We start from the raw sequence: 15,676 nt of genomic DNA on the forward strand, positions 1-15,676 counted from the left end.
GTTCGCAGCAAACTACCCAGCCTTCAGGAGAACAGTGACCTCTGCAAGACATGCCAGAAAATCGACACGGATGCCATCATTTCACGCGAGAACACCATCCACCAGGTACACGGTACATACTCTTGCAACTTGGCCAACGTTGTCTACCTGATACACTGCAAGAAAGGATGTCCTGAGGCATGGTACATTGGGGAGACCATTCAGACGCTACAACAACGGATGAATGAACACCACTCGACAATCACCAGGCAGGAGTGTTCTCTTCCTGTTGGGGAACACTTCAGCAGTCACGGGCATTCAGCCTCTGATCTTCGGTTAAGCGTTCTCCAGGGCGGCCTTCACAACACACGACAACACAGAATCGCTGAGTAAAAACTGATAGCCAAGTTCCACACACATGAGGATGGCCTCAATGGGGATCTTGGGTTCGTGTCACACTATCTGTAACCCCCACGACTTGCCTGGGCTTGCAAAATCTCACTAATTGTCCTGGCTGGAGACAATACACATCTCTTTAACCTGTGCTTAACCCTCTCTCCACTCACATTGTCTGTACCTTTAAGACTTGATTACCTGTAAAGATTTGCATTCCAACCATTATCTTGTAAATTGAGTTCGTACCTATATATGCCCTGTTTGTGAACAGAACTCCCACTCACCTGATGAAGGGGCAGTGCTCCGAAAGCTTGTGGCTTGTGCTACCAAATAAACCTGTTGGACTTTAACCTGGTGTTGTGAGACTTCTTACTGTGCTTACCCCAGTCCAACGCCGGCATCTCCACATCATGTTTCCCACAGTCACAGATCACTGCAAAAAAGTGACCGGCTCCCATTTCCTCACCAATGGTAGTCCAAGTTGGTGCTGGGATCAGGAAGTGGCTACAATGGGGCTGGGGAATAGATTGGGAACCATCTACCCATCCAGTGCTCCAGCCAATTTTGTGGGAAAGGCCCTGGCCTCTACTAAGTACCTCTCATGGCAGCAAAAACTTTGTTTTATTCAGCCACTTGAATGTAAGAAACAGTACAAACCATTTCACAGGATATGCATAAGGGGAGATGGGCACTGAATGAGAAAAACTGAGTTTGAGAGAGGTAACAAGAGCATGGTTAAAATGGTTGGTTTTGAGGTGGTTTTGTTTATAGAAGAGAGAGTTGGAGAAGTTTAAGCAGGGAGTTCAAAAAGTAGGCTAAATGACCTGCCTGCCACCTGCGGTGAGGAAAAGCGGGAGTAGATTCACAAAGAAAGACTGGCAATTCAGCAGTCAGAGAAGGAACTTGAAAACAGAAGTATGCCATTCAGTCCCTCAAGGCTCTTCTCTCTTTCAATAATATTATGGCTAATCTATATCCTAACTCCTATATCCTAACTCCATCCACCCACCTTGGCTCCATATTCTTCATACTGTAGCCCAAGAAAAATCTAATTATATCAGTTTTTAAATTATCCATTATGTTAGTATCTATTTCTTTTTGACAGAGAATTCAATGCTTGACCAACGTTTGTGAGAAGAAATGTTCTGTATCTTTTCTCCTAAATGGCCTCACTCTGATCTTAAATTTATGACCGTTTGTCCCCCTGCCATCAACAGAAAGTATTTCACTCCAACTATCCCATAAATATGTTTCAAAATTCTAGCCCGAATTAAAGCACCTCTTAACATTCTATATTCCAGGGAATACAAGTCTAGTTTATGCAATTTGTTCTCATAATTTATCCCTTCGAGCCCCAGTTACATTCTTGTGAATCCGCACTGCACTCCTTCCAAGGTCAATATATCCGTTCTAAGGTGCAGTGCCCAGAACTCTACACAGTACACCAGATGTGATCTAACCAATGAGAACTATAGCAACAGTATAATTTATTTCTCTTTATATTTTAGCCGTCCAGTCACAAAGGCTAATATTTAATTAGCTGTTTGACTATACTTTGCACCTAACCACAACATTGTAGTGATCGACATACATGGAACTTTACATTGCTTTAGACTCCCGCTGTTCTTAAAGCTTCAGCATTTACCTTTTTGGACAAAAAGGGATTACCTCATACTTACCCAAATTGAAATCTATATTTAAGTTTTGCTGACTCACTTTATTAATGTCTCTATGTAATTTTATCCTCCAACTACAATACTTAATGTGCCACTAATTTTTGTGTCATTGGCAGACTTGGATAAATGTGCTAGTTACCCTGTTATCCTGAATAACTCAGGGCCCAACACAGATCCTTGTGGAACACCATGAGTCATTTCCTTCCAATTAGAGTACATACTGTCTTGTTATATTAGAATATTGTAATACATAACATTGCTGTCAATTCTAAAAACCTTTTTTGCTCTAACAATTGTTCTTTTGTAAACAATTGTTCAGAGTGATGGCAACAACATCAGTGTTGGAACACATTAACCAAGCACATACCAAATTTAATTGCAGTCCTCATCCTTGGGATAATGAGAACATTCATAAAATTGATTATATCACCCAAAAATAGGAATTTGGGTGACACTAAATCTCGTTATATACAAATAGTTTGTAAAAGGATTGAAAGTACATTTGACAAAAGAGATGGAGAGCTATATGAAAAACTGTTAGGTTTAATTTCATATCCCTAGTGCTGCCTTCCTGTACTTTATTGGATTGATTTGGAAATGTCTGTTTGAATGGATAATCAAAGTGTCACAGTGCTAAATTACTGGCATGTGTACTCTTTTTTCTCTGACCTTTAACTCAAAGGAGCATGAAAATTATTAAATATTCTATAATCTGAAAATGATCTACTGCTCTAACTGAAATTTGTTTCAGTAAGCTTTGGAAAGAGGACTTTTGAAAGTCAGATTAATTGAAAATATTAGTCCTTTTCTTTTGCTAAGTACAATGAATGCAGCAAAACTTGGAATTCCTTGGAAAAGTTCAAATTAAAATGAGGCTTTATTAAGGAATTTTATAAACATAAAAACTAGAAGAATTAAACAATGAAGATGAAGTTCATAAGGAATGGCAGAGATGCTCAATGTGTAAAGGATGGCCTTCCCACCTGGAGACCAATTGAGGCCCTTATGTAGCCATACTGGAGTCATTTAAGGGCCTCATCCTGCCACTGTTGGTATTCTATCAGTGGGGGACAGGGACCCCACCATGTGGGCCAACTGTACAGCTGCCTGCAGCCTAGTAGGGGGGTCCCTCATTCACAGACACCCTGTTTGATTGAGATATATAGCATTGGAAAGCAGGGGCAGACAGGGCTTTAGAAAGCCACCCCCTGCTCTTTATATTGATTTCCCACCCACTCTGGCCAATGGTACCACTCTCCATTGGACCTACATCCTGTCCCATTTACCTCTCTCTGTTTCCATTGTCAATTCCTGGTATAGGCCCGTGATTCCCGGCTGTGAGGGTGTTTTCAATAGGAAACCCTGCTGACAATGGAAGGACCAGAAGATCCTACCGTCGTCCAATGGTGGGCTGCCTCTGTCATTGCGAAACTTGTGGCAGGTTGTGTGGAAAATTCCACCCATTATTTTCAAATATTCAACTGACTGGAAATGTTGTAATTTGAACTAAGACAGAACAAATTGCTTAAAGATGCAAGGCATTCCAAGGTGAAGGTGAGAAAAAAACAAATCATCTTGAGGGGAGTGTGAAGAGACATTTCCTAGAATCCAGCTACCCATCAAAACTCATAACTATCGATGGAAGAGACATTAAAAATGCAAGAACTGGATATTGAAACATTGGCTGACACAGGCAGACATACCCAAAACCTCATGGAAATGCACAATGGGTGAAGCATTTCAAGGCAAGGCTGCCCAGCCATGAGAGAGATTGCAAATGACACAGGATGGTGTCAAGAACGTCTTCAGCAGAGGGAACAGGCTGAAGGCTGCTCTCTCCCTCTCTTGGAATAAGTGTATCACCTGGTTTGAGAAGACAACTCGACCAGAAATCTACCAGCGAATTAGATCTCATAATAATTGCAATATCTTCTCCATCTGTCCACATCCAAGAAACCAGCTAACCTAAATTGGCTGCAGCATTTGAAATCTATCCCTTACCCAAAGGACACTCTACCATATATTCTTTTACCTTTTCAAAAAAATTGGACTTTAACTTTCCTTGCTTCTGATACCTCTATATATGTGAGAGCCTGAATAACTACATGTTGGAAAATGGGAGAGTGATAGGAAATTGAGCACCCATGAGAGAGCAGGAGCAGCTGGAACCACAGTGGGAGTCCTCCTTAGCCAGAAAGGATGGTGCTGGGCAGAGGTGCAAGGCCAAGAAGCCTGCATATTTTAACTGGCACAAGTTAGGACTCCTCTGTGTTGATTGTTGGAGGTTACAGGAAAAATCTGTGGGATTAGTTGGGGCACATGAAATTCCGATGGTTGGGCATGTTGGTATACGAAAAACGCAAGCCCATATCAGCCAGAAATTTTACTGGTCACACATCCATCAGGATGTAGTAAGGTTCTGCAGAATCTGCCAGGTTGTGAGAAACCCACTGACTACAATAAAACTCATGGGAGACAGCAACCTAGTGGTAAAGCCTTGGGACATGAGTTCAAATCCCACAATGACAGCTGGGGGAATTTAAATTTAATTAATAAATCTGGAATATAAAGTTAGTCTCCGTAATGGTGACCATAAAACTGCCATTGAAGATCATAAAAACCTCTCTGGTTCACAAATGTCATTTAGGTAAGGAAATCTGACAATCTTACCTGGTTTGGTCTACTTGTGACTTCAGATCCACAACAATGTGGTTGACTCTTAACTGTCCGCTGGGAATACCACTCATTTCAAAGGCAATTAGGGATGAGCAACACGTGCCCACATTCCAAGAAATAATTTTTTCAACAACTATGATTCCTATGCCAGCTTTTGGAGAACGATTCAACAAAGTGTTAGTGGACAGTGTGGGATCCCTGCAAAAAGAAAAGTTACGATCACGGAGGTGGCTACCCACTTCCCAGAAGCCATTCCCCTGAGAACTATACCTGCCAAAATAGTGTGGGGGAATTAACAGATTTCTTTAGTTGGTATGGACTTCCCATCGAGATCCATTCGGATCAAGGCTCCAATTTTATGACCCCAATATTCCAGGTAGTCATGGGTAACCTGGACATGACCCAGCTGAAGTCTTTAGGATATCACCTGCAGTTGCTGGGGAGGAGGGGGGGGGGAAATAACCCCATGATTGGTATTAAGGTTTCTTCTGTTCACTACCCAGAGACTTACCCAATGAATCCACTAGTTTTACTCCCTGTGAATTGGTTTACAGACACCAAGTGAGAGGTCCTCTGAAACTAATTAAGGAGAGATTTTTAGAATGGAGTCTCCATATTAGACTGTATAACCATGGGTTCTGTGAGCAACTTATGCAAGCCTGTGACGTGGCTCGAGAATACTTTAAAAATCTCGCAAACAGCTATGGCAAAACAGGCAAACAAACATGCCAGGGCCTGAATCTTTCAGCCGGAAACTATGTGCTAATACTCCTACCAATACTGGTAAAAGCCTGTTTCAATGGTGTTACAAGTCAGGTTGAATACTTCAAGGTGTTCTATGAAGCTCGCCTGACCTGTAACGTTTTACGTTGAATTTGGCTAGGATGAGCATGAGAGGCTTCACTTCAGGTGTGATTTAACTGACCCACAAGGAGCTTTTATCGAAAACAAAGTTTAATTAAGAATATTGTTGACATGTATAGTAAGACAATGACCAAGAACTTTTAACAATTACAAACACAACAACCATGATAATGTGTAACTGCTAAGGAATATCTCTAATGTGTTCCAACCAAAGCCAACATCCAATACACAAAATTCTCCACATAAGCACAATACAGCATAGGTTAATGCCCACTTGTTACAGGAATCCAGCCTCCTGGATGAATGCTGAAAATCCCTTGTGAAGAAACTCGGGAGAGGTTGTAGTCAAATCTGTTTCACAAAACACAGCTTCTTTAAGGCAGGATGGCAATAAACCTCTCCTTCAGCTAACTGATAATAGTTTCAAAACCAACAAAGAGAAGAACAGGGAGAGAGAGAGAGAGCGACTGCTTCTTAGCTTGCTGCTAAACTGCTTCAAAAACTCCCCGAAGCGAAACTGAAAGCCCAAAGGAAAAAACCCCCATCATCTGACTACCAGAAACGAAACTGAAAGCCCTATCACCTGACTGCCACAGCTTAGCTCCACCCACCAATGACATTGCTGAAGCTGTATGATTTAAAAAACCTCTCTTAAAGGTACACTCACATGACAATGGACAGAGTAGCAATAAAGCTTGAGGAGGTAAACTATCACATCAACATTACACATCAACATGATAAAAAAACAGTCGAGAAGGGGACAAGCAGGCAACAGTCATCCCAATAACAACAGACGAGAGGAACAGAGAGGATGAATTGCAGGTAGGCGTGAGTGAGGCCCACATTGAACTCCATACTGTCTGGCTAGCAAACACAGAAATTCGAGCAAAATTGGACACCATATTCAACCATCTAAATGCAGAACACCAAGGAGACTTGATAAGACTGCTCACTGCATTTAAAAACCTCTGTAGGGACATGCCAAACTGCACCATTTTAGCTCTACATGATATGGATGTGGCAGAGGCTTGCCATAAAGCAACATCGCTATCGTCTAGGTCCATAAAAGCTGGTTCAGGTTCTGGAGCAGATTATCTGCATGATGGAGCACCTAACTAATAGAGCCTAGCAGCAGTAGCAATCATGCTTGTGGCAAAGCTGGATGACTCCACAAGAGTCTGCATTGAGTACCAAAAGGTTAATGCAGTGACCAGAGCTGACTCATACCTGATTCCTCACTGATGAACCAGGTAGTGCTGGGCTTATCTAATTATGTAATTATATCTAGACAACCTCCTAGTACAGAGTGACACCTGAGAAACTCACTTTGAGCAACTGGAAACTCTCTTTCAGAATTACAATCAGCTGACCTAGTGAGTTCACTAAGCCTCAGGGTGACCTATTTAGACACATGGTGGGTCAAAGATGAGAGATGCCCAGAGGTGCAAAAGTGCAAGCAACAGTATAGTCTCCCATTCCCTCAGCAAAACTGGAAATCATTAGATTTTTAGGGATGTGGGAGTCCTAATGCAAATTCATCCCAAACTTCAGAGGTGTAGCTACCCCACTATGGGTGCAGACCCACCATAGAAAAAAAGCAAAAATGGATCGAGAATGCTAGAAAGCTTTTGAGAAGCTGAAAGCTAAATGAACCAATGCTAGCAGCTCCAGACTTTAATCAAGCACTACAAGTAGCCATCAATGCTAGTGACCCTCAGGGTAGGAGCTGCCCTCCTCCAGGACAAAAAGTCAGGAATAGAGAGATCAATCTGGTACTTCTCCGAAAAACTGACCAAACTTTGAAGTGGCATTTCACAGTAGAAAAAGAAACCCTTGGTTTATTACTGGCTCTAAAACATTTTGAGATACATTTCCAAAATGGATACAGAGGGAACACAATCTATACTGACCACGACCCTTTGACCTTTGTGGATACATTCAAAACTCAGAATGTAAGGTTATTCCATCGGTATTTGTTTCTCCAACTATATCATCTAAAAATTGCCCACATTACAGGGAAATCAAATTTGTCGTGGGCACCCTGTCCAGAATGTAGAGACCCAGTTAGAACTGATGAGATAATTCAAACTAAGGCTAACAGAGTGAATGGAAGTTAATGTATCTTTTTTTGTTTTGTACTTTTATGCCCTGTAATGTAATTAAAGTGAATCTTTTCATTGTTTTTGTGATGGGAGGTGCCATGAGGCTATACCTCTTTATTTTTGATGATGTGGTTTTTAAATCTTCACTTGGCTGGAAATTTTGCAGTTTGCATTGAAACAGAGCACACGGCGTAAAAATGCAAGGCCACATTCCAAGGTGAAGATGAGAATCAAACAAATCATCCTCAAGGGAGCATGCAGAGTGAGACATGACTTATAATCCAGACTCCCATCAAAACCTTAACTGTCTAAGGAAGAGATATTAAAAATGCAAGCACTGGATATTGAAACAATTGCTGCCACAGGCCAAACATTTGACATATACCCAAACATTTGGAAATACATATTGGGTGAAGTATTTCAAGGCAAGGCTTCCCAGCCACTAGAGAAAGATTGCATGTGACACAGGCGGTGTCAAGAAACTATTCGGCAGAAGAAACAGGAGGAAGGTTGCTCTTTCTCCGTCTCTCTCTTTTGGAATAAGTGGGTTTGAGAAGCCAACTGTACCAGAAACCTACCTGCGAACCAAGACCTTGTAATACTTGCAACATCTTCTACATCTGACCACACCGAAGAAGCCAGCTAACCTAAATCGGCTGCAGCATCTAAAATCTATTCCTCAAGAACAATCAACGGACACTTCACCATATATTCTTTTATCTTTTTTTGATTAGACTCTAACTCCCCTTGTTTCTAATACCAGTGTGTGTGGCCCCGAATGACTACATGAAGGCCGAATGAAGGGGGGTCAGTTTAGGACAGAGTTGAGGAGGAACTTCTTCTCTCAGAGGGTGGTGAATCTCTGGAATTCTCTGCCCACTGAAGTGGTGGAGGCTGCCTCGTTGAATATGTTTAAATCATGGATAGATGGATTCCTGATCGGTAGGGGAATTAAGGGTTATGGGGGGCAGGCGGGTAAGTGGAACTGATCCACTTCAGATCAGCCATGATCTTATTGAATGGCGGGGCAGGCTTGAGGGGCTAGATGGCCTACTCCTGCTCCTATTTCTTATGTTCTTATGAATGCTTGACGTCAAGTTTTTATTATTTTACTCAGATTAGTGGTTGATAAATTTGCTCTTTCTTTGACTCAAGAAAACCTTGGCTCCTTTTGCTCACAGCTTAGTTAATTACATTCTGATTTAGAAAAAGCATATCCTTGTAAAAGCAAAACTTAAATCTTTGTTGTGACCATCTGAGGAGATTGAATAGAGGGGAGCTTGTTCAATCCCTCTCACCTGGTTGTAACATACAGGCTTTGTCAGTACTCGGCCAGTAGCTCTTAGCAGCAGGTTATCTGCCCCACACTAGATGGTGTGGTGAAATGTCCCCATTGTTACCGGGAGGCAAAGTTCTCACTGCCAATTAGGCGCTTTATTTTGTTGGGGCTTCCAGAGGTTGGGTTGGCAGGGATGACACCAGTTTTTGTTCTGGAGGGATAACCGCTACCCATGTAAATTCTGTTAAATATCTCAGTTTCACACAGCAGCATGATAGAGAGCTTTGAGCAATTAGATTAGGTTACTACAGAAGTAGTACTGAAAAACACTGATAGAATTCAATATTGAAGCATACTGGACCCTCAAGGGAAGACTGAGAGGAAATGGCAGAGGCGTTCACCACATCCTTGGAATATGGAAGTTCTGCCAGAGGACAGGAGAGTTGCCCATGTAAAAATGCTGTTCGAAGGAGATTAAACTAGATAACTGTAGTCAGCCTTAAACTGGCAGTGCAAAAGCTTCTGGATATCATAACATAAAATAACATTACTCACTTTGAAAGACAGGGAATAACAGATGTAGCAGCTTGGTTTTGCAAAAAAACAAGCCATATCTGACAAATATAAGAGTTTTTTGAGGAAACAACAGTATATTGATAAAGGAAACAGTTGCATGTTGTATATTGGCTTTCAAGAGCAGTTTGATAAGATGCCAATAGGAGGCTTGCTGATAAAATTATATTAAAGGGAATCTGGCAGCATGGAGAGGAAGTTGGTTAAAGGACTTAAAACAGACAGTAGTTGTTAATGGCTCATTTTTAAATTGGAAGATGTAAACATTGATGTTCCCCAACGGTCAGTACTGGGATCATTAGAAGAAATTTGGATTATTTTCTTTACTGCAGGAAATGTGAAACAGAGATCTGATAAAGATGTTCACAATTAATAGGGGTTTTGATAAAGTAACTTGGCTACTGAACAGTCTCATTAGTCATAGAAACCCCCAAAACTTCCCAATTCCTGTCTGTTCCTGCTGCAAGAGAAGAACTCTTCCCTGTGACTTTTCTCTTAACTCGCAGATTCTAGAATTTCCACTCGAATGTTCACAAATCCTCAGGATGCATTTCCAATGAGCTTGGATTCCAGGCCTTTGGACATCCCTCTCCAATGCACCAAAATTCCAGATCTCAGGATCTGTCCCAGATTCTCACACCAGCCCTTAGACAATGTTCCCAGAGCAATACAGCTTCCCTCTCAATACCCCCAACCCTTGGTTACTAAACAACTCCTTATCCTATTACTGTCATATCTTATTCAGACTAAATGGTCCCTTCTCATTACTGCCTCTTATATTGATAAATTAGTGCCCCTGATAATACTACATAACACCCATGCTTAGAAAATCTTAAGTGACCATGAACGACACTATTATAGGCAGAATCTGAAGCATTGCCCATTATAGGCAGAGTCAGGTGAATTTATAATGGGGAATAGAGAAATGGCAGAGAAGCTAAATTACTACTTTGTGTCTGTCTTCACTGAGGAAGATACAAGACATCGAGATCTGTTAGCCTCACATCAGTTGTAGGAAAAATGCTAGAATCTATTATAATAGAACACAGAAAAGCTACAGCACAAACAGGCCCTTCGGCCCACAAGTTGAGCCAAACAGTTTTCTTACCTTCTAGGCTCATCTATAACCCTCTATCTTACTAACTTCCATGAACCTATCCAAAAGTCTCTTAAAAGGCTCAATCGAATCTGCTTCCACCACCACTACCGACAGCCACCACCCTCTGAGTGAAAAACTTACCCCTAACATCTCCTCTATACCTACTCCCCAGCACCCTAAACCTGTGGCCTCTCGTGACAACCATTTCAGCCCTGGGTAAAAGCCTCTGAGAATCCACTCTATCAATACCTCTCAACATCTTATACACCTCTATCAGGTCACCTCTCATTCTTCGCCTCTCCAGGGAGAATAGACATAGCTCTCTCAACCTATCCTCATAAGGCATACCACTTAATCCCAGCAACATCCTCGTAAATCTCCTCTGCACCCGTTCTATGGCTTCCACATCCTTTCTGTAATGAGGCGACCAGAACTGGGCACAGTACTCCAGGTGGGGTCTGACCAGGGTCCTATACAGCTGCAGCATTATCTCCCGATTTCTAAACTCAATTCCTCTATTGATGAAGGCCAGTATTCCATACGCCTTCTTATTGGTGAGGACATCCAGGTCCCTTTGTACATCTACATTTCTAATCTTTTCTCATTTAAGAAATACTATGAACATCTGTTCCTCCTACCAAAGTAAATAATGCACATTTTTCCACATTATAGAGCTCTCTATTTAGAACATAGAAAAATACAGCACAAACAGGCTCTTCGGCCCACAAGTTGCGCCGGTCATGTCCCTACCTACCTAAACTTACATATAGGCTTACCTATAACCCTCAGTCCTATTAAGTCCCATGTACTCATCCAGAAGTCTCTTAAAAGACCCTATCGACTTTGCCTCCACCACTACTGATGGCAGCCGATTCCACTCACCCACCACCCTCTGTGTGCAAAACTTACCCCTGACATCTCCTCTGTACCTACTCCCCAGCACCTTAAACCTGTGCCTCTCGTAGCAGCCATTTCAGCCCTGGGAAAAAGCCTCTGAGAATCCACCCGATCTATACCTCTCAACATCTTGTACACCTCTATCGGGTCACCTCTCATCCTTCGTCTCTCCAAGGAGAAAAGACCAAGCTCCCTCAGCCTATCCTCATAAGGCATGCCAACCAATCCAGGCAACATCCTTGTAAATCTTCTCTGCACCCTTTCAATCATTTCCACATCCCTCCCGTAATGAGGCGACCAGAATTGAGCACAGTACAAGTGGGGTCTGACGAGGGTCTTATAAAGCTGCATCATTATCTCCTGACTCCTAAACTCAATCCCTCGATTGATGAAGGCCAGCACACCATACGCCTTCTTAACCACCTCCTCTACCTGCGAGGTCGATTTAAGAGTCCTACGGACCCGGACCCCAAGGTCCTTCTGATCCTCTACACTGCTAAGAGTCTTACCCTTGATATTATACTCCTTCATCCCATTTGACCTGCCAAAATGGACCACTACACATTTATCCGGGTTGAAGTCCATCTGCCACTTTTCCGCCCAGTCTTGCATCCTATCTGCGTCACGCTGCAGCTTCTGACATCCCTCCAACCTATCCACAACACCACCAACCTTCGTGTCGTCGGCAAACTTACCAACCCATCCCTCCACTTCCTCATCCAGGTCATTTATGAAAATGACAAACAGCAAGGGTCCCAGAACAGATCCCTGGGGCACTCCACTGGTGACCAACCTCCATTCAGAAAAAGACCCGTCTACAACCACTCTCTGCCTTCTGCAGGCAAGCCAGTTCTGAATCCACAAGGCAACAGCCCCTTGGATCCCATGCCCTCTCACTTTCTCGAGAAGTCTTGCATGAGGGACTTTATCGAAAGCCTTGCTGAAGTCCATGTACACCACATCTACCGCTTTTCCTTCGTCAATGTGTTTAGTCACATTTTCAAAGAACTCCACCAGGCTCGTAAGTCACGATTTGCCTTTGACAAAGCCGTGCTGACTACTTTTGAGCATACTAAACTTCTCTAAATGTTCATAAATCCTGTCCCTCAGGATCTTCTCCATCAACTTACCAGCCACTGAGGTTAGACTCACTGGTCGGTAATTTCCTGGGCTATCCCTATTCCCTTTCTTGAATATAGGAACCACATCCGCAATCCTCCAATCCTCCGGAACCTCCCGTCTCCATCGACGACGTAAAGATCATTGCCAGAGGCTCTGCAATCTCTTCCCTCGCCTCCCACAGTAACCTGGGGTACATCCTATCCGGTCCCGGCGACTTATCTATCTTGATGCTATTCAAATTTCCAACACATCCTCTTTCTTAATGTCCACATACTCAATCTTTTCAGTCCGCCTCAATCCTGTAGTACAACCGCCCAGTTCTTTTTCCACCGTGAATACCGAGGTAAAATATTCATTAAGCACCTCTGCTATTTCTTCCGGTTCTGTACAGACTTTCTCACCTTCATCTTTTATAGGTCCTATTCCTGCACATCTCATCCTTTTACTCTTCACATATTTATAGAACGCCTTAGGGTTCTCCTTAATCTTACCTGCCAAGGCCTTCTCGTGACCCTTTCTGGCTCTCCTAATTTCTTTCTTAAGTCCCTTCCTACAAGCCGTATACTCATCTAGATCCCTATCATCGCCTAGCTCTCTGAACCTTTTGTACGCTTTCCTTTTCTTTCTCACTAGGTTCAGCGCAGCTTTCGTGCACCACGGTTCCCGTAACCTACTGTCTCATTGGAACGTTGTCATGCAGAACTCCAGACAAACATTCCTTGAAAATCTGCCACCGTACTTCAGTACTTATCCTTGAGAATGCCTCCTTCCAATTTATGCCTCTAATCTCCTGCCTGATGGCTTCATATTTCCCCTTACTCGAGATAAACACTTTCCTAGCTTGCTTGATCCTATCTCTTTCCAATGCTAGCGTAAAGGAGATAGAGTTATGATCACTATCCCCAAGATGCTCCCGCACTGAGAGATCCGACACCTGTCCAGGCTCATTAGCCAGTACCAGAGTACAGCTTCTCCTCTTGTAGGCTTATTCACATGCTGTGTCAGGAAACCCTCCTGAACACACCTAACATATTCCTCCCCATCCAAACCCCTTACCCTAGGGATATCCAATCGATGTTTGGGAAATTAAAGTCTCCCATCACGACAACCCTGTTATTCCTACATCTCTCCAGGATCTGTTTCCCTATCTGCTCCTCAACATCCCTGTTACTATTGGGCGGCCTGTAGAAAACACCCAGCAAAGTTATCGACCCCTTCCCGCTCCGAACTTCCACCCACAGAGACTCCGTAGACAATCCCTCCACGGTTTCCACCTTCTCTACAGCTGTGACACTATCCCTGATCAGCACTGCCACTCCCCCCCCCCCCTCTTTTGCCTCCCTCTCTGTCCTTTGTGAAACATCTGAAACCCGGCACCTGAAGTATCCAGTCCTGTCCCTGTCCCCAAGTCTCCGTAATGGCCACCACATCACACTTCCAAGCATCGATCTACACTCTAAGCTCATCCACTTTATTCACTACACTCCTGGTGTTAAAATAGACACATCTCAAACCTTTGGTCTGAGCTCTCCCCTTCTCTTTCACCCGTCTATTCTCCCTCTTACACTGTGTAAAATCCTTCTCTATTTGCGGGCTAACCTCCTCGCTCTCAGTCACCTCATCACGATTCCCTCCCCCCAACCTTTCTGGTTTAAAGTCTCCCCAGTAGCCTTAGCCAACCTTCCTGCCAGGATACTTGTTCCCACTATCATGCTGCTGTGTGAAACTGAGATATTTAACAGAATTTACATGGGTAGCGGTTATCCCTCCAGAACAAAAATGAATGTGATAAATGGACACATAGATAATAGTGATCTGATTGGCATAGTCAACATGGATTTATGAATGAGAAATCATGTTTGACAAATGTGTTGAGTTTTTTGAGGATGTTAACTAACAGAATTGATAAAGAGGAGGTGGTGGATGTAATAGATTTGGACTTTCGTAAAGCTTTTGATAAAGCCCCTCACAGGAAGTTCGTTTGCAAAATTAAAGCTCATGTGATACGAGGCAATATACGGGCATAGATTGAGGATTGGCTAACAAGGAGAAACCAGATAGTAGGAATAAATAGGCCATTCTTGTATTGGCAGGCTACGGCTAGTGAAGTACTGCAAGGGTCGGTACTCGTGCCCCAGCTGTTCACAATATATAGCAATGATTTGGATGTGGGAACCAAAAGTAATATTTCCAGGTTCACAAATGACACAAAGCTCAGTGGGAATGTGTGTTGAGAGGAAGATGCAAAGTGGTTTCAAGAGGATTTGGACAGACTTAGGTAGTAGGCAAGAACATGGCAGATGGACTATAATGTGGAAAAATGTGGATTATTCACTTTGGTAGGAGGAACAGATGTTCATAGTATTTCTTAAATGAGAAAAGATTAGAAATGTAGATGTAGAAAGGGACCTGGGTGTCCTCACCAATAAGTCACTGAAAGCTAATATGCAGGTGCAGCAACAATGGAATGTTGACCTTTAGCGCAAGAGGGCTTGAGTACAATGGCGGTGAAGTCTTGCTTCAATTGCAGAGCCCTAGTTAGACCGCACCTGGAGCACTGTGTGATTTCCTTACCTTGGTAAGATTATTACAGTGATGAAGTCACCCTGTCACCTATAAAGTGCATCCATCACTCCTTTGATACAATGACGTGCCGCAGCCTGTGAAATGCCACAAAGGTCTCTGGCTGACATCTGGAATGAGCCCGTGGCATAAAGGTTCAAGGTCACAGTCACCTTCAAAGCTACAGGCATCAGGTGTCTATCGACACAATTTGATCTAATCACCCCTGGTGGCATCTTGGAATGTCACTCAGGACAGACTATTCTGCAAAGACACTAGTATTCTGACAGCTGGAGGTAGTTCATCCTTTGCCTATAAACTATTTGTGCAGCGTAAGGTCATCTGACAAGGCCTTGGTGACATTGGTCTCTGTGTCCTTTTGCAACTTGAGCAGCACAAGGATTCTCACACAAGGTCAGCAGTGCATAGCTGTGCCTGGTCATTTGCCCTC

General features: G+C 43.0%; 1 protein-coding gene across 1 annotated transcript in view; it reads right to left on the minus strand.

Moving 5' to 3' along the window:
* The window catches only part of LOC144506994 (regulator of microtubule dynamics protein 3-like), a 274,325-nt gene that overhangs the window by 37,508 nt on the left and 221,141 nt on the right, over positions 1-15,676 (minus strand). The gene's annotated exons all lie outside the window — the stretch shown is intronic.

The sequence above is a fragment of the Mustelus asterias genome, chromosome 18 (assembly GCF_964213995.1).
Source record: "Mustelus asterias chromosome 18, sMusAst1.hap1.1, whole genome shotgun sequence".
NCBI lineage: Eukaryota > Metazoa > Chordata > Chondrichthyes > Carcharhiniformes > Triakidae > Mustelus > Mustelus asterias.